We start from the raw sequence: 16572 nt of genomic DNA on the forward strand, positions 1-16572 counted from the left end.
CACATATCAAATTATCAAAGTAGTGAACGCAAATCAAACCAACATGATGAAAGTGACTAGATGAAATTCCCGTGTACCCTCAAGAACGCTTTGCTTATCATAAGAGACCGTTTTGGCCTGTCCTTTGCCTCAAAAGGATTGGGCTACCTTGCTACACTTTTGTTTTCGTTACTTGATCGTTACAAACTATCTTACTACCAAACTACTTTGTTACTTACAATTTCATCACTTGCAGACATCACCTTGCTGAAAACCACTTGTCATTTCTTTCTGCTCCTCGTTGGGTTCGACACTCTTACTTATCAAAAAGAGCTCCAATTGATCCCCTGTACTTGTGGGTCATCAAGGCTATTTTATGGTACCGTTGCAAGGAGTGAAGCACCTTTGGTAAGTGGAATTTGGTAAGGAAACATTTATATAGTGTGCTGAAATATATTTTCACTTGTTACTATGGAAAACAATCCTTTGAGGGGGGTTTTCGGGGTATCTTCACCTTGACCGGAACCACAATTAGCTACCCCTCAACCTACTGCACCTACTGAAAATATTGAATATCAAATTCCTTCGGGTATGATAGAACAACTGCTAGCTAATCCTTATGCAGGAGATGGAACCGAACATCCTAATATGCACTTGATATATGTAGAACAAATTTGTGGATTGCTCAAGCTTGCAGGTTTACCCAGAGATGAAGTTATGAAAAAGGTTTTCCCTTTATCTTTGAAGGAAAAAGCATTGGCATGGTATAAGCTATGCGATGATATTGGATCTTGGAATTGGAATCGTTTGAAATTGGAGTTCCATCAAAAAAATTATCATGTGCATCTAGTTCATTGTGATCGGAATTATATATATAATTTTTGGCCTCGTGAAGGTGAAAGTATCGCTCTAGCTTGGGGAGGCTTAAGTCAATGTTACATCCATGCCCCAATCATGACCTCTCAAGAGAAATTATTATCCATAACTTTTATGCTCGTCTTTCTCGTAATGATCAAACCATGCCCGATACTTCTTGTGCTGGTTCTTTTATGAAGAAGACTATTGAATTCCGGTGGGATCTTTTGGAAAGAATTAAACGCAACTTTGAAGATTGGGAACTCGATGAAGGTAAAGATTTAGGTATTAAACTTAAGTATGATTGTGTTAAATCTTTTATGGATACCGATGCTTTTCAAAAGTTTAGCACTAAATATGGACTTGACTGTGAGATAGTAGCCTCCTTTTGTGAATCATTTGCTACTCATGTTGATATCCCTAAAGAGAAGTGGTTTAAATATCACCCACCTATTAAAGAAGAAATTAAAGAACATGTGCTAGTTAAAGAAGAAACTATACTTTACAATGTTGATCCCGCTGTTCCTTCTGCTTATATTGAGAAACCACCTTTCCATGTTAGGATAAAGGAACATTTTAAAGTTTCAACTCTGGTCAACAAAAGCTATATTAGAACACCTAAACCTGATGAACAAATTAAAGTAGAACATAGTATTGATATGGTTAAAGATCTCTTGGAAGAAGATGTAGATGGGCATGTTATTTACTTTTGTGAAGAAGCTACTAGAATTGCCAAACCTGATAAAAAGGATAAACATAGACCTGTTGTCGGCATGCCCGTTGTCTTAGTTAAAATAGGAGATCATTGTTATCATGGTTTATGTGACATAGGTGCTAGTGTGAGTGCTATTCCTTACACTTTATACCAAGAAATTATGAATGACATAGCACCTGCAGAGATAGAAGACATAGATGTTACTATTAAACTTGCCAATAGAGACACTATCTCACCAATTGGGATTGTTAGAGATGTTGAAGTCTTGTGTGGGAAAATAAAATACCCTACTGATTTTCTTGTTCTTGGTTCCCCACGAGATGAATTTTGTCCCATTATCTTTGGTAGACCTTTCTTGAACACCGTTAATGCTAAAATAGATTGTAAGACACAAACTATCGGTGTTAGTTTTGGGGATGAGTCTCATGAGTTTAATTTTTCCAAGTTTAGTAGAAAGCTTCATGAAAAGGATTTGCCTAGTAAAGATGAATTAATTGGTCTTTCTTCTATTGTTGTGCCTCCTACTGATCCACTAGAACAATATTTGCTAGACCGTGAAAATGATTTACATATGCATGAAATAAATGAAATAGATAAGATTTTCTATGAACAACATCCTCTGCTTAAACACAATTTGTCTATTGAAACTCTAGGAGGTCCTCCTCCACCTAAAGGTGATCCTGTGTTTGAATTAAAACAATTGCCAGACACTTTGAAATATGCTTATCTTGATGAAAAGAAGATATATCCTATTATTATTAGTGCTAACCTTTCAGAACATGAAGAAGAAAGATTATTGAAAGTTCTAAGGAACCACCGAGCTGCTATTGGATATACTCTTGACGATTTAAAGGGCTTTAGTCACACTCTATGTCAGCACAAAATTAATATGGAACCTGATGCTAAACCCGTTGTTGATCACCAACGTCGGTTAAATCCAAAAATGAAGGAAGTGGTAAGAACGGAAATCTTAAAACTTCTGGAAGCAGGTATAATCTATCTTATAGCTGATAGTAGATGGGTAAGTCTTGTTCATTGTGTCCCTAAGAAAGGAGGTATAACTGTTGGTCCTAATGATAAGAATGGACTTATTCCACAAAGAATTGTTACAGGCTATAGAACGGTAATTGATCTTAGAAAATTAAACAAAGCAACTAGGAAAGATCATTACCCTCTCCCTTTTATTGATCAAATGCTTGAAAGATTATCTAACTGATGTCTACTACACAACCTTCTTCTTGTAGACGTTGTTGGGCCTCCAAGTGCAGAGGTTTGTAGGACAGTAGCAAATTTCCCTCAAGTGGATGACCTAAGGTTTATCAATCCGTAGGAGGCGTAGGATGAAGATGGTCTCTCTCAAGCAACCCTGCAACCAAATAAAAAATAGTCTCTTGTGTCCCCAACACACCCAATACAATGGTAAATTGTATAGGTGCACTAGTTCGGCGAAGAGATGGTGATACAAGTGGTATATGGATAGTAGATAAAGGTATTTGTAATATGAAATTATAAACACAGCAAGGTAACTAATGATAAAAGTAAGCGTAAGCGGTACTGCAATGCGTGGAAATAAGGCCTAGGGTTCATACTTTCACTAGTGTAAGTTCCCTCAACAATACTAACATAATTGGATCACATAACTATCCCTCAACATGCAACAAAGAGTCACTCCATAGTCACTAATAGCGGAGAACGAACGAAGAGATTATGGTAGGGTACGAAACCACCTCAAAGTTATTCTTTCCAATCAATCCGTTGGGCTATTCCTATAAGTGTCACAAACAGCCCTAGAGTTCGTACTAGAATAACACCTTAAGACACAAATCAACCAAAACCCTAATGTCACCTAGATACTCCAATGTCACCTCAAGTATCTGTGGGTATGATTATACGATATGCGTCACACAGTCTCAGATTCATCTATTCAACCAACACAGAGGACCTCAAAGAGTGCCCCAAAGTTCTATCGGAGAATCACGACGAAAACGTGTGCCAACCCCTATGCATAGGTTCATGGGTGGAACCCGCAAGTTGATCACCAAAACATACATCAAGTGAATCACGTGATATCCCATTGTCACCACAGATATCCACGGCAAGACATACATCAAGTGTTCTCAAATCTTTAAAGACTCAATCCGATAAGATAACTTCAAAGGGGAAACTCAATTCATTACAAGAGAGTAGAGGGGGGAAGAAACATCATAGGATCCAACTATAATAGCAAAGCTCGCGATACATCAAGATCGTATCACCTCAAGAACACGAGAGAGAGAGAGAGAGAGATCAAACACATAGCTACTGGTACATACCCTCAGCCCTGAGGGAGAACTACTCCCTCCTCGTCATGGAGAGCACCGGGATGATGAAGATGGCCACCGGAGAAGGATTCCCCCTCCGGCAGGGTGCCGGAACGGGTCTACATTGGCTTTCGGTGGCTACGAAGGCTTTTGGAGGCGAAACTCCTGACCTATTGTGCTCCCCGATGTTTTTAGGGTATATGGAGATATATAGGCGGAAGAAGTACGTCAGGGGGGGCACGAGGGGCTCACGAGGGTGGAGGGCGCCCCCCCTGCCTCGTGACCTCCTCGCAGATCCCCTGACATGCACTCCAAGTCTTCTGGACTTCTTTCCTTCCAAAAATGAGTTCCGTGAAGTTTTAGGTCAATTGGACTCCGTTTGATTTTCCTTTTCTTCGAAACCCTAAAACAGGGTAAAAACAGAAACTGGCACTGGGCTCTGGGTTAATAGGTTAGTCCCAAAAATGATATAAAAGTGTATAATAAAGCCCATAAACATTCAAAACAGTAGATAATATAGCATGGGGCAATCAAAAATTATAGATACGTTGGATACGTATCAGCATCCCCAAGCTTAATTCCTGCTCGTCCTCGAGTAGGTAAATGATAAAAACAGAATTTTTGATGTGGAGTGCTACTTGGCATAACTTCAATGTAATTCTTCTTAATTGTGGCATGAATATTCAGATCCATAAGATTCAAGACAAAAGTTTAATATTGACATAAAAACAATAATACTTCAAGCATACTAACTAAGCAATCATGTCTTCTCAAAATAACATGGCCAAAGAAAGCTATCCCTACAAAATCATATAGTCTGGCTATGCTCTATCTTGACCACACAAAATATTTAAATCATGCACAACCCCAATGACAAGCCAAGCAATTGTTTCATACTTTTGATGTTCTCAAACTTTTTCAATCTTCACGCAATACATGAGCGTGAGCCATGGATATAGCACTATAGGTGGAATAGAATGGTGGTTGTGGAGAATACAAAAAGGGAGAAGATAGTCTCACATCGACTAGGCGTATCAATGGGCTATGGAGATGCCCATCAATAGATATCAATGTGAGTGAGTAGGGATTGCCATGCAACGGATGCACTAGAGCTATAAGTGTATGAAAGCTCAAAAATAAACTAAGTGGGTGTGCATCCAACTTGCTTGCTCACGAAGACCTAGGGCATTTTGAGGAAGCCCATCATTGGAATATACAAGCCAAGTTCTATAATGGAAGATTCCCACTAGTATATGAAAGTGACAACATAGGAGACTCTCTATCATGAAGGTCATGGTGCTACTTTGAAGCACAAGTGTGGTAAAAGGATAGTAGCATTTCCCCTTCTCTCTTTTTCTCTCACTTTTTTATTTTTTATTTGGGCCTTCTTTTTTATGGCCTCTTTTCTCTTTTTTTATTTGGGCTTCTTTGGCCTCTTTTAATTTTTTTTATTTTCCTTCGGAGTCTCATCCCGACTTATGGGGGAATCATAGTCTCCATCATCCTTTCCTCACTGGGACAATGCTCTAATAATGATGATCATCACACTTTTATTTACTTACAACTCGATACTTAGAACAAGATATGACTATATGAATGCCTCCGGTGGTGTACCGGGATGTGCAATGATGCATGAGTGACATGTATGAAAGAATTATGAACGGTGGATTTTCCACAAATACAATGTCAACTACATGATCATGCTAAGCAATATGACAATGATGGAGCTTGTCATAATAAACGGAACGGTGGAAAGTTGCATGGCAATATATCTCAGAATGGCTATGGAAATGCCATAATAGGTAGGTATGGTGGCTGTTTTGAGGAAGGTATATGGTGGGTGTATGATACCGACAAAAGTTGCGCGGTACAAGAGAGTCTAGCAATGGTGGAAGGGTGAGAGTGCGTATAATCCATGGACTCAACATTAGTCATAAAGAACTCACATAATTATTGCAAAAATCTATTAGTTATCGAAACAAAGTACTACGCGCATGCTCCTAGGGGGATAGATTGGTAGAAAAAGACCATCGCTCGTCCCCGACCGCCACTCATAAGGAAGACAGTCAATAAATAAATCATGCTCCGACTTCATCACATAACGGTTCACCATACGTGCATGCTACGGGAATCACAAACTTCAACACAAGTATTTCTCAAATTCGCAACTACTCAACTAGCATGACTCTAATATCACCATCTCCATATCTCAAAACAATCATCAAGTATCAAACTTCTCATAGTATTCAATGCACTTTATATGAAAGTTTTTATTATATCCCTCTTGGATGCCCATTATATTAGGACTAAATTCATAACCAAAGCAAACTACCATGCTGTTCTAAAGACTCTCAAAATAATATAAGTGAATCATGAGATTTCATCTATTTCTTCAAAATAAAACTACCACCATGCTCTAAAAGATATAAGTGAAGCACTAGAGCAAACGACAAACTACTCCGAAAGATATAAGTGAAGATCAATGAGTAGTCGAATAATTATGCAACTATGTGAAGACTCTCTAACATTTAATAATTTCAGATCTTGGTATTCTATTCAAACAGCAAGCAAAGCAAAATAAAATGACATTCTAAGAATGGCAAACATCATGTGAAGAAGCAAAAACTTAGGATCAACCGATACTAACCGATAGTTGTTGAAGAAGAAAGGTGGGATGCCAACCGGGGCATCCCCAAGCTTAGACGCCTGAGAATTCTTGAAATATTATCTTTTGGTGCCTTGGGCATCCCCAATCTTGAGCTTTTGTGTCTCCTTAATTCCTCTCATATCACGGTCTCCCTAAATCTCAAAAGCTTCATCCACACAAAACTCAACAAGGACTCGTGAGATAAGTTAGTATAAACCATTGCCAAAACCTTATCATACTCTACTGTAGCAAATCACTAAAATTATTATTCAACATTTCATACTAAATTCCTCTGCATATTTAATAGTCCTATCCTCAAATAGAATCATTAAAGAAGCAAACATATGCAAACAATGCAAACATAACAGCAATCTGCCTAAACAGGATAGTCTGTAAAGAATGCTGCAACATCCATACTTCCCTAGATCCAAAAATTATGAAAGAAAATTCCCAGTGTAGTAAATTTATCAGAGCTTAATATGCAAAAGGTTTCAACATTTTATCACATTTTGACTTCTCTAGGGAATTATTGCAACAGCGGTCAACTTTCTGTTTTCAAACAGCAACATGTATACTTGTAACATAGGCATAGTAAAGGCTATCAATGCCACTTTTATTGAAATAAAATATGAAAAACATTGTTCTAAATAATAGCAAGCAAATCCTAACAAAATAAATTGACGCTCCAAGCAAAACACATATCATGTGGCGAATAAAAATATAGCTCCAAGTAAAGTTACCGATGAACGAAGACGAAAGAGGGGATGCCTTCCGGGGCATCCCCAAGCTTAGGCTCTTGGTTGTCCTGAATATTACCTTGGGGTGCCTTCGGCATCCCCAAGCTTAGGCTCTTGCCACTCTTTATTCCATAGTCCATCGAATCCTTACCCAAAACTTGAAAACTTCACAACACAAAACTTAACAGAAAACTCGTAAGCTCCGTTAGCGAAAGAAAACAAAACACTACTTCAAGGTACTGTAATGAACTCATTCTTTATTTATATTGGTGTTAAACCTACTGTATTCCAACTTCTCTATGGTTTATAAACTATTTTACTAGCCATAGATTCATCAAAATAAGCAAACAACACACCAAAAACAGAATCTGTCAAAAACAGAACAGTCTGTAGTAATATGGATCAAACGTATACTTCTGGAACTCATAAAATTCTAAAATAAATTTCTGGACCTGAGGAATTTATCTATTAATCATATGCAAAAAGAATTAACTAAATATCACTCCCCAAATAAAAATGGCAGCAATTATCGTGAGCGCTAAAGTTTCTGTTTTTTACAGCATGATCAACAAGACTTTCCCCAAGTCTTCCCAAAGGTTCTACTTGGAACAAACACTAATTAAAAGCATAAAACAACATCTAAACAGAGGCTATATGAATTATTTATTACTAAACAGGAACAAAAAGTAAAGAACAAGAATAAAATTGGGTTTCCTCCCAACAAGCGCTATCGTTTAACGCCCCTAGCTAGGCATGATGATTTCAATGATGCTCACATAAAGGATAAGAATTGAAACATAAAGAGAGCATCATGAAGAATATGACTAGCACATTTAAGTCTAACATACTTCCTATGCATAGGGATATTGTGAGGAAACAACTTGTGGGAACAAGAATCAACTTGCATAGGAAGGTAAAACAAGCATAACTTCAAAATTTTAAGCACATAGAGGGGAAACTTGATATTGTTGCAATTCCTACAAGCATATATTCCTCCCTCATAATAATTTTCAGTAGCATCATGAATGAATTCAACAATATAAGCAGCACCTAAAGCATTCTTTTCATGATCTACAAGCATAGAGAATTTACTACTCTCCACACAAGTAAAATTCTTCTCATGAATAATAGTGGGAGCAAACTCAAAAAAATAACGATCATGTGATTGAAAATTAAGATCAAGATCACAAGGTTCATTGTTATTATTATTCTTTAAAAGCATATGTGTCATCACAATAATCATCATAGATAGGAGGCATGCTTTCATCATAATAAATTTGCTCATCAAAACTTGGGGGACAAAAGATATCATCTTCATCAAACATAGCTTCCCCAAGCTTGTGGCTTTGCATATCATCAGCATCATGGATATTCAAGGAATTCATACTAACAACATTGCAATCATTCTCATCATTCAAATATTTAGTGCCAAACATTTTATATATTTCTTCTTCTAGCACTTGAGCACAATTATCCTTTCCATCATACTCATGAAAGATATTAAAAAGGTGAAGCATATGAGACAAACTCAATTCCATTTTTTTATAGTTTTATTTTATAAACTAAACTAGTGATAAAACAAGAAACTAAAAGACTCGATTGCAAGATCAAAAGATATACCTTCAAGCACTCACCTCCCCGGCAACGGCGCCAGAAAAGAGCTTGATGTCTACTACACAACCTTCTTCTTGTAGACGTTGTTGGGCCTCCAAGTGCAGAGGTTTGTAGGACAGTAGCAAATTTCCCTCAAGTGGATGACCTAAGGTTTATCAATCCGTAGGAGGCGTAGGATGAAGATGGTCTCTCTCAAGCAACCCTGCAACCAAATAACAAAGAGTCTCTTGTGTCCCCAACACACCCAATACAATGGTAAATTGTATAGGTGCACTAGTTCGGCGAAGAGATGGTGATACAAGTGGTATATGGATAGTAGATAAAGGTATTTGTAATCTGAAATTATAAAAACAGCAAGGTAACTAATGATAAAAGTGAGCGTAAACGGTATTGCAATGCGTGGAAATAAGGCCTAGGGTTCATACTTTCGCTAGTGTAAGTTCCCTCAACAATACTAACATAATTGGATCACATAACTATCTCTCAACATGCAACAAAGAGTCACTCCAAAGTCACCAATAGCGGAGAACGAACGAAGAGATTATGGTAGGGTACAAAACCACCTCAAAGTTATTCTTTCCAATCAATCCGTTGGGCTATTCCTATAAGTGTCGCAAACAGCCCCAGAGTTCGTACTAGAATAACACCTTAAGACACACATCAACCAAAACCCTAATGTCACCTAGATACTCCAATGTCACCTCAAGTATCCGTGGGTATGATTATACGATATGTGTCACACAATCTCAGATTCATCTACTCAACCAACACAAAGGACCTCAAAGAGTGCCCCAAAGTTCTACCGGAGAATCATGACGAAAACGTGTGCCAACCCCTATGCATAGGTTTCATGGGTGGAACCCGCAAGTTGATCACCAAAACATACATCAAGTGAATCACGTGATATCCCATTGTCACCACAGATATCCACAGCAAGACATACATCAAGTGTTCTCAAATCTTTAAAGACTCAATCCGATAAGATAACTTCAAAGGGGAAACTCAATTCATTACAAGAGAGTAGAGGGGGGAAGAAACATCATAGGATCCAACTATAATAGCAAAGCTCGCGATACATCAAGATCGTATCACCTCAAGAACACAAGACAGAGAGATCAAACACATAGCTACTGGTACATACCCTCAGCCCCGAGGGAGAACTACTCCCTCCTCATCATGGAGAGCACCGGGATGATGAAGATGGCCATCGGAGAAGGATTCCCCCTCCGGCAGGGTGCCGGAACGGGTCTAGGTTGGCTTTCGGTGGCTACGGAGGCTTCTAGCAGCGGAACTCCCGATCTATTGTGCTCCCCAATGCTTTTAGGGTATATGGAGATATATAGGCGGAAGAAGTACGTCAGGGGGGCCACAAGGGGCTCACGAGGGTGGAGGGCGCGCCCCCTGCCTCGTGACCTCCTCGCAGATCCCCCGACATGCACTCCAAGTCTTCTGGGCTTCTTTCCTTCCAAAAATGAGTTCCATGAAGTTTCAGGTCAATTGGACTCCGTTTGATTTTCCTTTTCTTCGAAACCCTAAAACAGGGTAAAAACAGAAACTGGCACTGGGCTCTGGGTTAATAGGTTAGTCCCAAAAATGATATAAAAGTGTATAATAAAGCTCATAAACATTCAAAACAGTAGATAATATAGCATGGAGCAATCAAAAATTATAGATACGTTGGAGACGTATCACTAACCACACACATTTTTGCTTCCTTGATGGATATTTTGCATTTTCACAAATACCTATTTCTCAACCTGATCAAGAAAAGACCACTTTTACTTGTCCCTTTGGAACCTATCCTTATAGATGCATGCCTTTCAGTTTATGTAATGCACCTGCTACCTTTCAAAGATGTATGACTGCTATATTCTCTGACTTTTGTGAAAAGATTGTTGAGGTTTTCATGGATGACTTCTCTGTTTATGGGAAGTCTTTTGATGATTGCTTAAGAAATCTTGATCGAGTTTTGCAGAGATGTGAACAAACAAATCTTGTCTTGAATTGGGAGAAGTGCCACTTTATGGTTAATGAAGGCATTATCTTGGGTCATAAAATTTCTGAAAGAGGTATTGAAGTGGACAAATCTAAGGTTGATGCAATCGAGAAAATGCCATGTCCTAAAGATATAAAAGGTATTCGTAGTTTCTTAGGTCATGCTGGTTTCTATAGGAGATTTATCAAAGACTTTTCTAAAATTTCTAGGCCTCTTACGAATCTTCTGCAAAAGGATATTCCTTTTTTTATGATGATTGTTTAGAAGCCTTTGAAACACTCAAGAAAGCCTTAATTTCTGCACCTATTGTTCAACCACCTGATTGGAACTTGCCTTTTGAAATTATGTGTGATGATAGTGATTATGATGTTGGTGTTGTTCTAGGACAAAGAGTTGATAAGAAACTGAATGTTATTCATTATGCTAGTAAAACTCTAGAAAGTGCTCAACAAAACTATGCTACAACTGAAAAAGAATTCTTAGTAGTTGTTTTTGCTTGTGATAAATTTAGACCTTATATTGTTGTTTCCAAAGTAATTGTTCACACCGATCATGCTGCTATTAAATACCTTATGGAAAAGAAAGATGCTAAACCTAGACTTATTCGATGGGTTCTCTTGTTACAAGAATTTGATTTACATATCATTGATAGAAAAAGGAGCTGAGAACCCCGTAGCTGATAATTTATCTAGGCTTGAAAATGTGCCTGATGACCCACTACCTATTGATGATAGTTTTCCTGATGAGCAGTTAGCTGCAATAAATGGTGCTCATGGTACTCCTTGGTATGCTGACTATGCTAATTACATTGTTGCTAAATATTTACCACCTAACTTTACACATCAACAAAAGAAAAAATTCTTCTATGATTTAAGACATTACTTTTGGGATGACCCACATCTTTATAAAGGAGTAGATGGTATTATTAGACGTTGTGTACCTGAGTATGAACAGGGACAAATCCTACGGAAATGTCACTCCGAAGCTTATGGAGGGCATCATGTTGGAGATAGAACTGCTCACAAGGTATTGCAATCTGGATTTTACTGGCCTACTCTCTTCAAGGATGCCCGTAAGTTCATCTTATCTTGTGATGAATGTCAAAGAATAGGTAATATCGGTAAGCGTCAAGAAATGCCTATGAATTATTCACTTGCTGTTGAACCATTTGATGTTTGGGGATTTGATTACATGGGACCTTTTCCTTCCTCTAATGGGTATACACATATTTTAGTTGTTGTTGATTATGTTACTAAATGGGTATAAGCTATTCCAACAAGTAGTGTTGATCACAACACCTCTATTAAAATGCTTAAGGAAGTTATTTTCCCAAGGTTTGGAGTCCCTAGATATTTAATGACTAATGGTGGTTCACACTTTATTCATGGTGCTTTCCATAAAATGCTTGCCAAGTATGATGTTAACCATATAATTGCATCACCTTATCATCCTCGGTCTAGTGGTCAAGTTGAACTTAGCAATAGAGAAATAAAATTAATTTTGCAAAAGACTATCAATAGGTCTAGGAAGAATTGGTCTAAAAAATTAGATGACGCACTTTGGGCCTATAGAACAACATATAAAAATCCTATGGGTATGTATCATTATAAAATGGTTTCTGGAAAAGCCTGTCATTTGCCTCTTAAGTTAGAACACAAAGAATATTGGGCTATCAAAGAACTCAATTATGATTTCAAACTTGCTGGTGAAAAGAGGTTATTTGATATTAGCTCATTAGATGAATGGAGAACCCAAGCTTATGAAAATTCAAAATTATTCAAAGAAAAAGTTCAAAAATGGCATGACAAAAGAATCCAAAAGCGTGAGCTTAAAGTTGGAGAATATGTTCTTTTGTACAACTCTCGTTTCAGATTCTTTGTAGGAAAACTCCTCTCAAAATGGGAAGGCCCCTATGTTATCAAGGAGGTTTATCGGCCTGGAGCCATCAAAATAAATAATTCCGAAGGTACTAACCCGAAGGTTGTAAATGGGCAATGAATAAAACATTATATCTCAGGTACGCCCATTAATGTTGAAAGTAATATTATCCAAACTTTAACACTGGAAGAACACATAAAAGATTCCTTCCAGAACACCCAAGAATCGTGAAAATAAGGAGGTACGTGATACGGTAAGTAAACGGAATCCGAAAAATCCGCAAAAATATTTTTTGTCAGTTTTGGAATATTTAGAAAAATAGGAAAATAAGAAACTTCCAGGAAGCGCACGGCGCGCCCGGGTGGGTTGTGCCCACCCGGGACACCTTCCGGACTCCGTTTTCTTCCGTTTTCTTGTCCCCCAAGATAAAAATATATATATATACTTCGCAAACCTGTTGATCACTGTATCGCAGAGAAATCCTCTGTTCTCTATTCTTGTTGTTTTCTGCTAGACCCCATCTACCATGGCCACCTCAAGCTCCTCCAAGGACAAGTTCTTCAAGAACGTCATCAACCCATATCTGCGGGAGGTGATGCAGCACCCTTAGGTCATCCAGATGCATGACGGGGTGCTTCACCTTCGCGATGTGCCATGTCCTAAGGGGACGGGAACTGTGGAGGCCATACTTGAAGCTATGGAGCAAGATGTCTTCCTGTGCAAGGGGATGGTGGAGCGTGGGCTCAATGCCAATCACCTCATGATCACGGACCTCTCCCGTGATCTCAAGGTGGATGGCAAGACCATGAAGGACATCGTCTTCATCCTCAACGAGAAATCAATTTTCTCCAAAGCCAGATCTATGATATCCAAAACCAAGTCTTTGAATAGGAGGCGAGGTTTAAAGGTATGAGTTTGGCTGCTAGTTGCAGGACCCGTGGGATTCACTCCTCTTATGATGGTGGACCACTGGCATGGAAATCCGAGGACAAGATCTCTTCACCACCACCTTGTTCTTCATCACCAAAAGATAATTTAGTATTGGGTATGGGCACTCCCCGTGGCTTACGCCAAGCTTGGGGGAGGTGCCCCGGTATCATATCATCCCACTATCTTTTTGCCTTTATTTATTTTAGTTCGATCTTTTGCTTTAGATGAATAAAAGTTTAGTTCGATCCTTTCTTTTTGAGAGTTTGCTTAGTTATCTATCCTTGTAATCGTGTGCAAGATGTATAATAAAGTTTAGTCTGAGTTTTTGCTTTGCTTACTTTCATGTTGCAAATAAAAGTAAAAGAGAAAGGAAATAAATGAAAGAAAGGAAATAAGTCAAAAAGATCATATACTAATCTTATGGTAGGTGATCACAGCACATAAGGAAAAGTATAAGTAGAAAATTTTATTAGAGATAGACAAACATAACATTAGTCAATGATGCAACTCATGAAAGAATTAATAAGGGAAGAGAAGATTCACATATAAATATACTATCCTAGAAATCTTTTGTGATTTTGAGCCCTCATCAAAATATTATATGCCAAAATTGTTGATGTTGGACAAGGAAGAGAACTTAATGGTTTATTTTTGTTCATATTCACATAGAAGTCATATTGTCATGGATCCTTCAACATGTGGTGCTTGCCCCCTATCTTTGCTAGCCAAAAATTCCGCACTAAGTAGAGATACTACTTGTGCATCCAAAAACCCTTAAACCCAAATCTTATTTTCAAGTGTCCACCATACCTACCTAAGGATTGAGCAAGATCCCTCAAGTAAGTTGTCATCGGTGCAAAAAGGCAATAAAAATTGCTTATAAAAGTGTGAGATCATTTAGTGTAATAGAAAATTGAGCATTGCACGAACTTGTGATGGTGAGGAATAAAAGCAACAGACTGCATAATAAAGGTCGCTATCACAAGGGGCAATGCAATGTGACATTCTTTTGCACTAACGGGTTGAGTATACAAACAAATAAGCGCATGGCAACCTCTGCTTCCCTCTGCGAAGGGCCTATCTTTTACTTTTATGTCTATCTTTCTATGTGTCCGGTTGAAACATTTTGCTCATGTGTACGCGGTGAGTGTTAGCAATCATAGTAGACTATATGATGGTTGAGTATGTGGACTTGCCTAAAGGCTCCGATACATGCCTTCTTGAAAAGATGATGAATTGTAGTTGCAAAGTTGACTGAGAACATAGTTTGTTGGTTTTTGATAGAGTTTTTGCTTTATACTTCAATAGTGTGATGAATTATCACTTATTCATGAGAAGTCTATGATAAAAGTTCTTTGATAAAAAATTTATGTTTAAGTTTGTTGTTGTTATAATAATGAACATGATGGTTCTATGTCTGTATTTTCTTTTTATCGACACCTCTCTCTTTCTCTAAGCATGTGGACATGTTTTTCGATTTCGGTTTTCGCTTGAGGACAAGCGAGGTCTAAGCTTGGGGAGTTGATACGTCAATTTTGCATCATGTTTTCCTACTGTTATTTATGATGTTTTATCCATAATAATGCTTTTTGGAGTAATTCTAATGCCTTTTCTCTCATAATATGCAAGGTACACACAAAGAGGGAGAATTCCGGCAGCTGGAAATCTGGACCTGGAAAAGCTATGCCAGGCCACCTATTCTGCACAACTCCAAACAAGCTGAAACTTCATGGAGTATTTTCATCAAATAAATGAAGAATATTGGAGCAAATAACTACCAGGGGGCCCACCAGGTGGGCACAACCCACCTGGGCGCACGAGGGAGCCCAGGCGTGCCCTGGTAAGTTGTGCTCACCCAGGCCCTCCTTCGGTGCCCATCTTACGGTATATAAGTCATTTTGACCTAGAAAAAATAGGAGGAGGTTTTCGGGACAGAGCGCCGCCATCTCGAGGCGGAACTTGGGCAGGAGCACTTTTGCCCTTCGGCGGAGCGATTCCGTCGGGGGAACTTCCCTCCCGGAGGGGGAAATCATCGTCATCATCATCACCAACAACTCTCCCATCTTGGAGAGGGAAATATCCAACAACATCTTCAACAGCACCATATCATCTCAAACCCTAGTTCATCTCTTGTGTTCAATCTTGTTACCAGAACTATAGATTGGTGCTTATGGGTGACTAGTAGTGTTGATTACATCCTGTAGTTGATTACTATATGGTTTATTTGGTGGAATATTATATGTTCAGATCCAATATGCTATTTAATACCCCTCTGATCTTGAGCATGATTATCATTTGTGAGTAGTTACTTTTGTTCTTGAGGTCACGGGAGAAATCATGTTGCAAGTAATCATGTGAATTTGATATGTGTTCGATATTTTGATAGTATGTATGTTGTGATTCCCTTAGTGGTGTCATGTGAACATCGACTAAATGACACTTCACCATATTTGGGCCTAAGGGAATGCATTGTGGAGTAGCAATTAGATGATGGGTTGCGGGAGTGACAGAAGCTTAAACCCCAGTTTATGCGCTATTCCATAAGGACCGATTGGATCCAAAAGTTTAATGATATGGTTAGAATTTATTCTTAATACTTTTCTCGTAGTTGCGAATGCTTGCAGGAGGGTTAATAATAAGTAGGAGGTTTGTTCAAGTAAGAACAGTACCTAAGCACCGTTCCACCCACATATCAAATTATCAAAGTACCGAACACGAATTAAGACAACATGATGAAAGTGACTAGATGAAATTCCTATGTACCCTCAAGAACCTTTTGCTTACTATAAGAGACCATTTTGGCCTGTCCTTTGCCTCAAAAGGATTGGGCTACCTTGCTGCACTTTTGCTACTATTATCATTACTTGCTTGTTACAAAATATCTTGCTATCAAACTACTCGGTTACTTACAATTTCATCAC

The sequence above is a fragment of the Triticum dicoccoides genome, chromosome 2A (genome assembly GCF_002162155.2).
Source record: "Triticum dicoccoides isolate Atlit2015 ecotype Zavitan chromosome 2A, WEW_v2.0, whole genome shotgun sequence".
Taxonomy (NCBI): Eukaryota; Viridiplantae; Streptophyta; class Magnoliopsida; order Poales; family Poaceae; genus Triticum; species Triticum dicoccoides.